This window comes from Sus scrofa, chromosome 4 (assembly GCF_054392235.1).
Source record: "Sus scrofa isolate SSC_HxYL_T2T_F1_AM1 chromosome 4, Sscrofa_HxYL_maternal_Yorkshire_Landrace_v2.0, whole genome shotgun sequence".
In the NCBI taxonomy this organism is placed as follows: domain Eukaryota; kingdom Metazoa; phylum Chordata; class Mammalia; order Artiodactyla; family Suidae; genus Sus; species Sus scrofa.
In genome coordinates, this window is record NC_139386.1 from 6,453,232 (window position 1) to 6,465,919 (window position 12,688).

General features: G+C 45.1%; 1 protein-coding gene across 9 annotated transcripts in view; it reads right to left on the minus strand.

The window, feature by feature from the left end:
* The window catches only part of KHDRBS3 (KH RNA binding domain containing, signal transduction associated 3), a 165,152-nt gene that overhangs the window by 95,715 nt on the left and 56,749 nt on the right, over positions 1-12,688 (minus strand). The gene's annotated exons all lie outside the window — the stretch shown is intronic.

A 12,688-nucleotide genomic window follows, 5' to 3' on the forward strand; every position in this document is an offset into this window, starting at 1 on the left:
ATAATTGTGTTCTTCACCGAGGAAGAACTAGCTTTAATTGATCTAAACTATATTTGTGACACGACACTGTTCCGTGGGGAACAATTACAGTTGAGCTGTCATTTCATAAACAACTAGGAGCATGTCACTGACTCCATTAAAAGGTTTCCCTTAATTGGGTGCTCACCAAAAGGTGATTAGTCTAACAAAGGGACACTTTATTGACCTCTAACTCAACAGGAAACCTGAACTTGCAATCTCTGCCAACGTAGTGTCACATACGTTATCCTGTCACAGCGCCTCGGCCCGGCAAATGGCACTACTGTCCACGTAGCACCTTAGGCCAGAAACCTGACATTCCTTCCACGGGCTTCTCGTAGTCACTGCTCCAACACCTGTGCAGAGAGGCAGTTAACCAATGTCCAATAATCTAATTAGTTAAAGTTAACACTTGTACCTCCTAAGTCTCTCTTATACCTGCCTATTTTTCTGTAGTCCCCCACAACGGCCCTAGTCCGGGCCACCTCACTGCTCACCGCACCCGTGGAGTTCTACCTTGGTATCCACTTCCAGCCCTTCCATCAGCAGACAGGTCTTAACACGAAGGCAGCTTTGTGATGTCTGTTTACCACAGGGCTGTCCTGCTACCCCTCAAGTCCACATGTGCTGGAACCGGCGCAGCTCCTGCCACCTCTCCAGCCTTACACTCTCCTCTTGTGATTTCAGCCAGACTCCTTGCAGCTTCTCTAAATGACCTTTTTCCAAGAATCACCCATTTCAGCTCAGATGCAGAGCCGTAAAGAACGCCACCCTCACCCTTAAAACTAGAAGGCAACTGAACAGAATACAAACTAATGTTCAAGTGCCACGGCAGACACTACCACACATCAGGGAAACAAGACTCACGCATCTACTCATCTGGACGGGGACAAGCATGAGAGCAGGAACCCCAACAGCCCCAGAATTCGGAGAGCTGACACCTTCTCAAAAGGTTTTCTTCTGCAGAAATCCAACACCCATCTCCCACCCCCCACCCCCAGGCTCCAAGTGCTCACGGCAGAGATTGGGAAGAATCCTGAGACTGCAGGCAGCCTCTGCTGAGATCCGCCGGAGCCAGACCCCCCTCCTTCTCCCCAGCAATGGCCTTAATCTGCAGGAGGAAGGGCAACCAAACCACTTCCCCTGATTTTTTAAAACACTGACAAAGTCAACAGATCGGTGTCAAGCCCCCAGGAAACGTGATTATGGCTGCAACACTGGTGAGGTGCCAATGTGTTCTAGGTGTTGGGGGGAGAAACAGGAAGAGGCAATGGCTCTGAGTCCCACCTGCTCCCAGAGAGCCAGGTGACGAACCAGACGAACAGATGTGCAGATGCCAGGTTGCTTAGTGACCACCAAGAACCTACGGAGGTGGACTGAAGGCGCCTACAGAGTGCATGGGCATTCTCGGAGAGTGAGCAAGGTCAGGCTAGGCTGGCCTGTGATGGTCAAGGCTCTGGGTGCAGAGATCTTCCTGCCATGTGATTAGCAAGTGCAGAAGCCCCAGACACTAAGGAACTTCCTGAAACCAGAAGGTGGCCAGCCTGATGGAGCAGAGCGACTGGGCGGGGAGGTCAGAGGCAGACTCGCCCACCTGGGCCAAGAGCTGGGATTTCAGATGAAAGCGTAGCGTCAGTCCGGGCGGTTTCAGTGTTTCTTTGTATAGACAAAGGCACCCTACAAAGTGCATGCACGGGCGGTCCCTTCCTCAGCTCCTCACCTGCCAGGCCTGGCTGCTCCCCGGGTGCCCCAAGCCCTCGGCTCCCGCCCTCTCTCCTCCGGCTTTCTCCTGCCCCACTCCCCAAACTAGGCTTTAGGACACTTCCTTCCATGTTGGTTCCTGAGAACAGGAAACGCGTTTTCCTCAAGCTGACGTCTTCTCCGCATCTACATCCTGGACTTCACGCTTAATACGCGCGGTAACACTCAGAGAAAGACTGCACTGCATCCACAAAGGCAAAAGAACAGGTTCATGAATTCTGGGTCCAGGAACCCAGTATCCTGCCGATCGTTGCTTTATTCTGCGAAAACCACAGCTGGTCAGCAGGAACATAAAATATAAAACACTCTTTGGCAAAAGAAGAAAAGAGTTTCAAAATTTAAGTCCTCTCAATGGTAGAGCCTCCCCCTACCCAATACTGGGCAAAATGCCCCAAAGCACTACGGTGTCTTTCCGGACTGTAACATCAACTGTTTAATGCTCCTTCTGCACCAGTCATTTTTCTTAAATGTACTTTACTATTTCACAGACGAAACAGTCTGGGCTAAATCTCACACACGCTGAGATAGTTCCCTTTGGTCCATTACAGTGCCTTCTCCCTCTCATCATCCTGCCACTTGAACCTAAAACCCCAGCTTGCTGCCAACAAATGCATTTTCTGCATCATTCCCCACAGTGTACCTGCCTTGACAATCTGAAAATCAGGCGCTGAATAAGTCATGCTTTAGTGCCACCTCGGTCACCTACTGCCGCCTAACAAACGAATCCAAAACTTAATGGCCCTGAACAACCACCACTTCGTTTGCTTACAGTTCAGCAACGTCAACAACGGGCGGAGTTCCACGTGGCAACAGCCAGATCAACCGGGGCTGGAGGAACCACTTCCAAGACGGCTCATTCCACGTCTCTTAAGCTGGTGGTGGCCGTGGATTAAGGACCTCAGTTCTCATTGGTTGATTTCCCTCCATCTGGGCATCCAGAGCTTCCACTTCCCCATGTGACATCAGAGTGGTAGGGCCATGGCACGGCATATGGCTTCCAGGATCAGGAAAGCAGAAGCCGTCAGGCCTGGCACCTCACATCTTGTCCATCAAAGGGAGCTGCGGGTCAGGACAGATGCTAGGGCAGGGCGCTATACAGGGCGTGGGTGCAGGGAGTGGCCCCTGGGGGGGCAGAGTGCAGCCAAATGCACCCGCATAGCCTCGAACATCAGTTTTTTCTAGGGCTGGTAACACCTGCCTACCTTCCTTTCCTGAAGAGGGGGTGGGGGTGGTGGTCCTTCTGAGGGCAGAGACCTACTCCCCCATGTACCTCAAGCACAGCTGGACCAGCGCAGGCTTCTAGCTGGCAAGCAGCACTTTGTCCACAAAAAGTGAATGATGAGTGCCAGCCAGAAGCAATGTCCAAATACACCCATCACCGCCCAAGAGTTAAAACAAAACCAACCTAAAATACACCACACAGGCAGCGTGGAAGGAAGTATATTTCTGGTATGTGGGTCCTAACGGCCCAACAAGGCCCTTGTAATTGAGTCTTTTAAAATCTAAATGTTTATTTAAAATGATTAAAAAGACACCTGAGAAAGACTGTAAAATAAAGGGATACTGTAACAGATAAACAATTTCTTTCTATAGAGGGAGGTCTGAAAGAGGATGCGAGAAACTAGAGAGGATATAAAGAAATTTTTAAAATTTGTAAAATGAGGACCCGCTCTCAGTTTAACTGTAGAGCTAATAAAACGTGAGAAAGGAAGGAGGCAAGAGGGCAGCAGGGCCACTCGCCACAGGCTATGACAGGTGCTCCAGATCATCAGTCAGGCAGCCGAGAAGTGTAGCCCCACCCCCGGCCCTCCTCTCTCTCTCTCTCTCTCACACACACACACACACATGCACACTATAAAGACATATAAATATGTGTGCATTTGTATATTTATGCCTACATTTATTTATTTTAAAATGTATACCTGCTCTATCACTGGTTAGTATTTCAGGACTTACTTAGGTCAAGAGATTCATTATCGATGATACTAGATATAGAAAAACGGTCCTAATTTGAGAAGGTTATGCTTCTCACACCCACTGGACCGCAGCTGCTCTTCCCCGATAAGGTGCTAAGCTTGCGCTGGGCGCTGGACACAGGGCGGAGCAGCTCTGTATTTTCTCACTCAATTCCATCTCCTCTGCAGTGGTCCTGAAGTCACAGTCTCTTTTCCAAAAAATCTTTGTCTAGTTAAAGGTAAGGTAAACTAAAACTGGGAAATGCAATACAAGAATCCATAAACAGCTACACAAAGAGCAATATGCCCCAACTCCTGAAAGCAAATGAGTAATTAAAACTTGGTGGAGATGGGTGTTCCTGTTGTGGCTCAGCAGGAATGAATCCGTTGTCGTGAGCTGTGGTGTAGGTCACAGATGCGGCTCAGATCTAGCGTTGCTGTGGCTGTGATGTAGGCTGGCAGCTGCAGCTCCAATTCAACCCTTCAACCTCTAGCCTTGGAACTTTCCTATGTCACAGGTGGCACGGCCCTAAAAGGACCAAAAAACAAACAAACAAAAAAACACAACTTGGTGGAGAATTCCCTCTTCCCCTCCCGGACCCTGTCTCAGTGCACACGCTGTCTGGCACTCATACGAGCTAGGTCATGATACCAGCACTAACTTGGTACTAAATATTAATAAAGTTTAACTTCTTGAACAAGGGCATGGGCTCTGGAGCCGGATTTCTGGGTTTCAAATGCCTGCTGCTTACTGTGTAACATTTAGCAAGTTACTTAACTTCTCTGTTCCTTAGTTCCTCCTACGTGACCAGGAGATAACCATGCCCTCCTCCTAAAACTGTAAAGATTAACACATGTAAAGTTCATGCATGTGAGGTCCACAGAACAGTGCCTGATGCATGGAAAACCACGAGCTACACACATGCATTAAAACGGAAGTGCTAGCTTGTCCTTCCAGCGCCCAGATATAAAGTTGGGCACAACATCCTTCTTTGGAAAACATCACCCCACATTTGCTTTCCAGAGCTCACTGAGGAGAAAGAATTAAACTGCCAAGGAAGACGTCTGGTTTATCGCCTCCACACTCATCTAACTCCTGCCCAACTGCAAGGATGGAAAGAAAAGAAACGAGGCTTGTGTTACCAATCCCTTCTGGAAAGGGAGGACCAGGTCACCACTTTCATTGGCTCTAGGGGTCATTTTAGGTTCCAACAATTTAATCACTAACACAATGACTGATAAATTCACCTTTTAGTTGTTATTCACAATGCTGACCTCAACTGAATTAAGCCAGTGCCATAGACACTAAGCAGTATAAACTTACAGCAGGCATGGGACCGTGGCACTGCTGTGAAATGGAGCAGCCTCCTCGGTAACAAAACACTGTTTCTTGGGAGAGTTAGTAACGGAGTCAAGCTCCAGATTACCGACAGTAATTTTCATGATGCTGATAATCACCTCTAAAAATAACAATCACTTTTACATGGGAAGCTGAATTTCTTGGGAATAAAAGTCATTCCCATTTGTGTTTAAATCAATCACCCCTCAATGTTAAGAGGACTTTAAGAAGGTAGGCTCTTTTATCCTGCCGAATACATTCCACTGCATGTTCTATTTGTTTACGTCTGTCATAAATCTTTGAGGGCTCCCTGCTGGTGCCATAAAAGTCCAACGCACAAGTCCAGCACTGAGGGCTTTCCTTCCCGCACTGGTCGTCACCGTTCCAGTGAAGGCTGCAGCCTACTGTTCCCCAGAATGAAAGCACTCTGGCCCAACAGTTACTGTGCCCTGCCCCGATCTCTGCTGGTTAACACCCTGAACTTAGGGACTACATTTAACTCCACCTGTTGTTCTTTTCCAGCAACAACTCTCCCTCACTCTTTTAAATCCTTACAGTGTCATCTTCCTCTTCTATGTTAGATCAGTCTTTCCCCTGGAGTATTTAGTAAATTTTACTATTTCTCCTGTTAGACTGTAAATCCCTCGAGAGTAATTACGATGCATATTTGATTCATTATCTTCCCTGCATAATGATTTTTCAATAAATATTTGTGGAATTAAAGTTTATTTTACCTCCAAATCAATTGGCACTAGTGAACATAATTTTTACTGGTTTTCTTTGCTGCAGAAGTTATCGCAACACATTAAAGCTATATAAACACTATTACTTAAAAGCATTAACTGGTCAACCACAAATCACTAAGTATTATTGGTAGTGGTTGACATTATTTGGTATTGCTCCATTGACTGCAATTTTAATATAGAATCTACTTCTAACGGGTAAACAGGCCCACTTATTGGGACATTAGCAACTCTGAAAAATCAATCAAGGATATAAGTAACTTCTTCTTGAAATGATGGGGGCAAAATCACACCCACAGGCACACGCAAATGATACAGCATCTAAAACAATCTACTTTTTATCTCTAGGTGCTCAAGACTGGATTGTTCTTTGCAGGGGGAGGGGGCAGATGGGTGAACAACAAAGAAGCAAGGGAGCCCATAGGTGAGCGAGCCTGACACCGCTGAGGCAGGGAGTCCTAGACGGCCGGCCGCAGCATGGCTGCGCATGTGGAGAACAGGACCAAGGTCCGAAACTGGATCAAAGGCGACTGCAAAAGACTGGGGAGGGGGGGCAGTGGTCTCAGTTAAGGAGGGGCAGTGGAATGCAGAGATAGATACAGATGAGCGCTAAGTTAGCAGCACAAGTACCCAAATGCATGACTCACGCTATTTCAAGAATGGGGGGTGAAGGAAGGAGAAGTTATGAGACAAAGATGAGGTGCTAGTTTTAGGCACGGCCTTTTGGGTTCATGTGCTGTCTACCATTCCTCAAAGAGGGAACGCAGGGGACGGTCCAGGTTTGCTAATGAGGAGAGAGCCGATGTTCACTTACAGACAAATCAAACATAAGAAATCTGTGGGATATGCAGCTGGAGGTGGCCTGGAGGGGTGTGTGTGTGTGTGTGTGTGTGTGTGTGTGTGTGTGTGAGAGAGGGAGAGGGAGGAGGGAGAGGGAGAAGAGAGGGAGGGAGGGAGGAAACCTCTGGTGTCGCCAAGCTGGTAGCGGCAGGGAGCAGGCACAGCAAGGAGGCTGACGTCTAAACCTGACTGCCCGCCCCTCTGGACCGACCCAGTATCAGTGTGAGTATCAAGTCCCCCTTGTTTCCTGTACCTATGCGTCAAGGACCTGTTTTGATAAAAGTCATAGTCTGGGCCATCGAATGAATTCGGTCACTTACTCCCCCGTGGTGGGCGGGGGGCGGATCCCAGAAGAGAGGGGCTCAGCTTTGTTCCCGTTTCCTGGGCCCAACGGCACAGTCGTGGGATCTTCAACCAATCCAACCTGGAGGCCCTCACAGGGCTCAGGGCCAAAACAAGCAGTACAGCAAAACGCAGGACATCCAAGCCCATGAGCCACGGCTAAGCACGGGAAGTGTTGTACCTTTCGGCTCAGCAACACACTAAAGAGCATCCATCCTCCACCCCACCTCCAAAGCAAGCAGCGATGCAACAAAAGACTCACACAAAACACCACTCAGCGCAGATGTCCCAAGGTACTGCACTGGGATCGAAGCACACAGACGGTCGAGCCGGCAGTCTTCGAAGCGCAAGGAGGTGGGGGGGACCACGTATAACCAAATTCTGTACATACTCATCTGACTCAATCAACAGTGGTAACGCTAACAGTAAACCCCAAAACAACATGAGTAAATTCTTTCACCAGCCCCTCAATAAATGTGACATGGGAGTAGCTGTTTTTGAAATCCACTTAACAAATCTAAGCTCAAGTGCTGTTTTCTGGGTCAATAATCAAGTATTTTAAAGAGAATAGGGGGAAAGTTACAGCATGAATTAAGATTTGAAACCCCTTCACAATATATTTTTTTTTTTTTTGTCTTTTTAGGGCCGCACCCATTCCCAGGCTAGGGGTCCAATTGGAGCTGTAGCTGCCAGCCTACACCACAGCCACGGCCACACAGCATCCGAGCTGCGTCTGCGACCTCCACCACAGCTCACGGCAACAGCAGATCTTTAACCCACTGAGCAAGGGCAGGGATCGAACCTGCACCCTCGTGGATGCTAGCTAGGTTGGTTAACCGCTGAGCCAAGACGGGAACTCCCACAATAATTTTTGAATGCTATCATACTCACAAATATCAACTTAACCAACTTTCTAATTCTCATGACCCAAGGGCATGTGTCACAAGACCTCAAGGGCCCAGAAAAGACCTCTGAGAAAAGAACAAAAGTAGCCTCTGAAGACGTGTCTCTCTCACCCCTAGCTACACCTGCACTCTCCTCCAGCCCCCAGGGTAAGACAGGGGTTGTCAAGATGAGGGCGGGGGCTGGCCTGGAAGGGGACTGGGCTCACTGGACAATGGCCTTAAGCGCCACTGCATTTTCCTGAAGGTGTGTAATCCAGAGTGGCCTTTCTGCTTCCCCAGGGGGGGTCCCAAGGTCTAATGAACACTGGGAAGCACACTGACCGTGACTTATGATTTCTATGAAATAGGTTTCTACCCAGAAGTAAATTCATGGGTTTTTGAGTTGTCTGCAACTCACTGTAAGGGAAAAATGCAAGCCAGCTTTAAAAAAGAAAGTTTCTTGAGCTTTAATTCAAACTCCATAGGGAACAGGTTTTATAAATACTTCTCTCAAAGACCCTTAACCAAAGAGCTTCTGTGAAACAGCAGATGTATCAAATTTAAAATATGCATGCAGTAGGAAAAGATTTAATGTACAAATTAAAGATTGAATGTAAAGACAATGTGAGAATTAAATGTAATGTAAATTTAATGTAAGAATTAAAGATTCAATATAAGAATAGAAAGTTACTGAAAATAATATGTAAGCATTAGCATGCTTAGAGATTAGAAAATAACCAAATTTTAAAAAATTAATAAATCAACTAATTTAAACCTATAGAATCTAACTAAGGACATGAAATCTTAAAAATCACAATCAGAGTACACAGATATCTCCTAAATGAACACTCTCAGGCACATTTTCCCCCTAAAACAGAAATGCTTTTTTTCCTAATTATAAAAGTGACACCAAGTTATTATTACAACATTAAAGTACAGAAACATCTGAAGTAGAAAAGAGCATGTAATCCTACCCTCCAGAAAATTCTTGCTATTAAGCTTCAAGTTAATTGTTTGTTTTTAGTAAAGTTCAACTAGGATCTTACCTGTTCCATATGTTGCCTTTCTTTTTCTAATTTAACAATATAGACAATTTTACTGCAGTGGTAGAGCATGTATGTTTGGCGTATACAGATATAACTTAACTTCATATTACAACTCACTTTTTTAAATGGTGCATAAGTCTTCTTTCACTCTTGCATGACTTTGCATGTGCCACTTCCTTCTGAAATGGTTTTTTCCAAAAATTGAACACCTGGAGAAGCCCACCTCGTCTGAAGCAGCTCCAAGGTCACTTCTTGTTCCAATGTCACACCTCCACTGAGCAGCTCTACCCACACCTGCTCCCTTATCACAGAGAGCTTAACCCGCTCAGCCAAGTGCAATGGCTAGTAGTTCCTCAAATGCCCTCTGTCCTGTGTCCCCTAGTCCTGGCCACCCTCCAAGCCCACCCTGTCTTACTTCTGATGCCTACCCGCCCAGCTCCTTTGGAGCCTTCAAGAAGGCTTCTCTGAGTGTCAACAGGATCCCCCAACCCTGACTCACGGTAACACCAGTAAGTTATTCATCTGTGTTCCCCACAAACTGGGAGCTTCTTGTGACAAAAGAACATGGCTTAATCAGTTTTGTTTTCCAGGCACAATTCCTGGCTCAGAGAAGAGCCTCAATAAAGGTAGGTATATGAATGGATAGGTGGGTTCAATGATGAAGGAAACAGTGAATTTAAAAAATCAACGTAAAATCTAAATCGCAAGGCACGGACAGGGGGCCGCACGGACAGGGCGCCCTGTGCCAGTGTTGACTTGGCACTTCGTTAACTTTGTTTTCTCAAATCATTGTCCAGAACCATGGGTCAGGGTTTCCACAGGAAAACTACGGAGGGCAATGTCTATAGATTAAAGTCTTAAAAAAAAAAAAAAAACCATGAAAGTGTTTACCTTGAGTTTTACGCTTTACAAGCTCGACATATATTCAAGAGAACATATATGTTTCGTGTCTGAATACCACAAGACCCATGTTCAATGCTGTACCATCGAAAAAGTGTTGAAACGGTTCATTAAGAGAAATTATTCGATTAATGGAAGTCATTTTATTAGATGGAGTTTCACAAACAGCCTTCTCTTGCCACTGAAGCTGCAAGTGCACAGCCTGCCTCAATGCCACGTCAGGCTGCCCCTGCCATGGCTACTCCAGAGGGGCAGGTGCTGCCAGCTTCCTCCAGCTCAGCCTCGTAGCAGACACCAGCATGCGAGCTTTTCCTCAGAACTGACGCGAGTGCTCTATCAGCCTTTCCGCAAGGCTGGCTTGAAACGCAAATGCTCAATTTGCTAAGGAGAAATATCCTTTTCAGCATTCTGAAAGCAGACTTCTAAGCAGCCTACTTTAGATAGCGTAAGTGCTTGAAATGGACTCTGCGCTCCGTGAGACACAGAAATTGTAATTTGTCCTCCCCTGTTCTCATTAACGCTGACGCTGAAAAACCACACGTGAGGTTTTACTTCACACACTTTACTCATCTGCTGTATTTCCTCTTCTTACTCATACACAACAGAGTATTTATTATTGTCCTCAGAGTAATCACCGACTAGGACCACGAGCCCTCGGAGACAGAGGCCATGTCTGTTCACCTTTCTTCTTACTGCAGGCTGAACAGGTAGGCACACCCAGCATGCTAAGTCCATTTATGAAAGTTTCCATAAGCCATGCTTTGGTTAGTGATTAGAATGTCTGTAAAATGTTCACAACAGTTTTCTGTTTACTAAAATGTATATCTTCAGTTTTGCAAGTATGGCTAAGTTCCTAACAGGCTGAATACAGGTAACAGTGATAAACTCTTAAACACTGAACAAAATACAAAAAGCAATATATCTAAAGTCTCTGTCGAACAGCCCAACACCAGGAGATTCTGGAAAGGAGCCTAGACTTGGAAGGAGGGAGAGAGATGGGTGAAGGGACTGATTTTAGAGCTGTGAACCTGAGTAGCAGAGTCTGAGGCAACCACAGTGCAGAAACGTATGGGAAGAATATACCGACGACAGTCAGACTCGGGAAGCCCCAAATTTTGTGCATAAAAGCAACCAAAATCTCTAGCTGACCCTCGAATCATGTATGCCAGAAATAAATACAAAAGTCAAATTAAGAAAAGAAATGAACTGAGACCTGCACTTCTACCCTGACCCAGAGTCTGCAATCTGAATCCGAAAATATCAACATTCCCCAAAGAACATGACCGAATCCAATTTCCACAACGTAACACTCACAATGTCCAGCATACAATACAAAATTATTTAACAAGCAAAATTTTGGAAAAATATGACCCATTATCAAGATAAAGGAGTATCAATTCAAGTCAAACCTAAGATGACTAAGATTTTAGAATTAAAGACTTTAAAGCACCTACTTTGTGCTCAATTACACATCATGATATAATACTTGTTTTAATTGTGCTCAATTACACATGATGACATAATACTTGCAATAAACAGAAAATCTTAGGAGAGAAAAAATGTTTTTAAATATATATATATTTATATATGAATCAAATATAAGTTCTGAAACAGATAATTACAATAATTGATATAAAAGGTTTATCTGATAGGGTTAACAGAAAACAAAGATAACACAGGAAAGTCAATCAGTTTAAGATAGAGCTTAAAAGAGTTTCTGCTGTGGTGCAGTGGGTTAAGAATCCACAAGGCCCAGTGCAGTGGGTTAAAAGGATCCAGTGTGGCCACAGCTGTGGCCTGGATTCAATCCCTGGCCTGGAAACTTCTATGTGCCACAGTGCAGCCATAAAAAATAGTAGTAATAATAAATCTTTTAATTTAAAAAAAAAGTAGAAATTATCCAAACTGAAGAAAAGGGAGAAAAAAACTAATAACAAAAGTGGAAATCTGAGGATGAAAGTTTGATCCGGGCCTCACCCAGTGGTGTTGCCACAAGCTGCAGTGCTGGTCGCAGATGCGACTCGGATCCGGCGTGGCTGCGGCTCTGGGGTAGGCCGGCAGCTACAGCTCGGATTTGAGACACCTAGCCTAGGAACTTCCATTTGCTGCAGGTGCGGCTATAAAAAGAAAACAAACAAAAAAGTGAACAAAGTCACCAGAAACTTTTCAAAAATATCAAAAGGTTGAAGGTATGTGTAATTAATTTAGTTGTCTTTATATAAAATTATAAGCCAGTATCGCTCATGCGTACAGATGCATCTAAACCAACAATGTATAAACGGATAATACATCATTACCAAGCAGGATTTAACCCAGGAACGCAAAATTGTTTTAAATTTAAAATTGGTTTAATTCAGACAAACAGATCAATAAAATTCACTATACAGGAAAAACATCCATGTTCATTTCAACAGATACAGAAAAGGTATTCAACAGAATTCTTAGTCAGGATCAAATCTCTCAGCAACACTAGAGCAGAAGGAAGCTTCCTCTACCGGGTAAAGGACCTCTACCAAAAAGCCCTTCGCTGTTACTATGCTTAACGGTAAGACAGTGAATGTTTTACACATTGATTGGGAATAAGAGAAAAATGCCTAATCTCACCACTTGCATTCAAGCAGGATACTGGAGATCCTAGCCAATACAATAATTCAGTCGAGGGAAATACAAGCATTGAAAACTGGAAAGGAAAAGGCAAACAGTTTGTGCAGATGGCATGACTATGTGCACAGCATATTCTCAGGAATCTATAAAACAACTTCCTAGAGCCGTGAATTTGGCAGGGTAGCAGAAGACAAGGTCAATATGCAAAAGCTTCTATTAGAGGCAAAAACACTGGGAAATAAAATTGTGAATTACT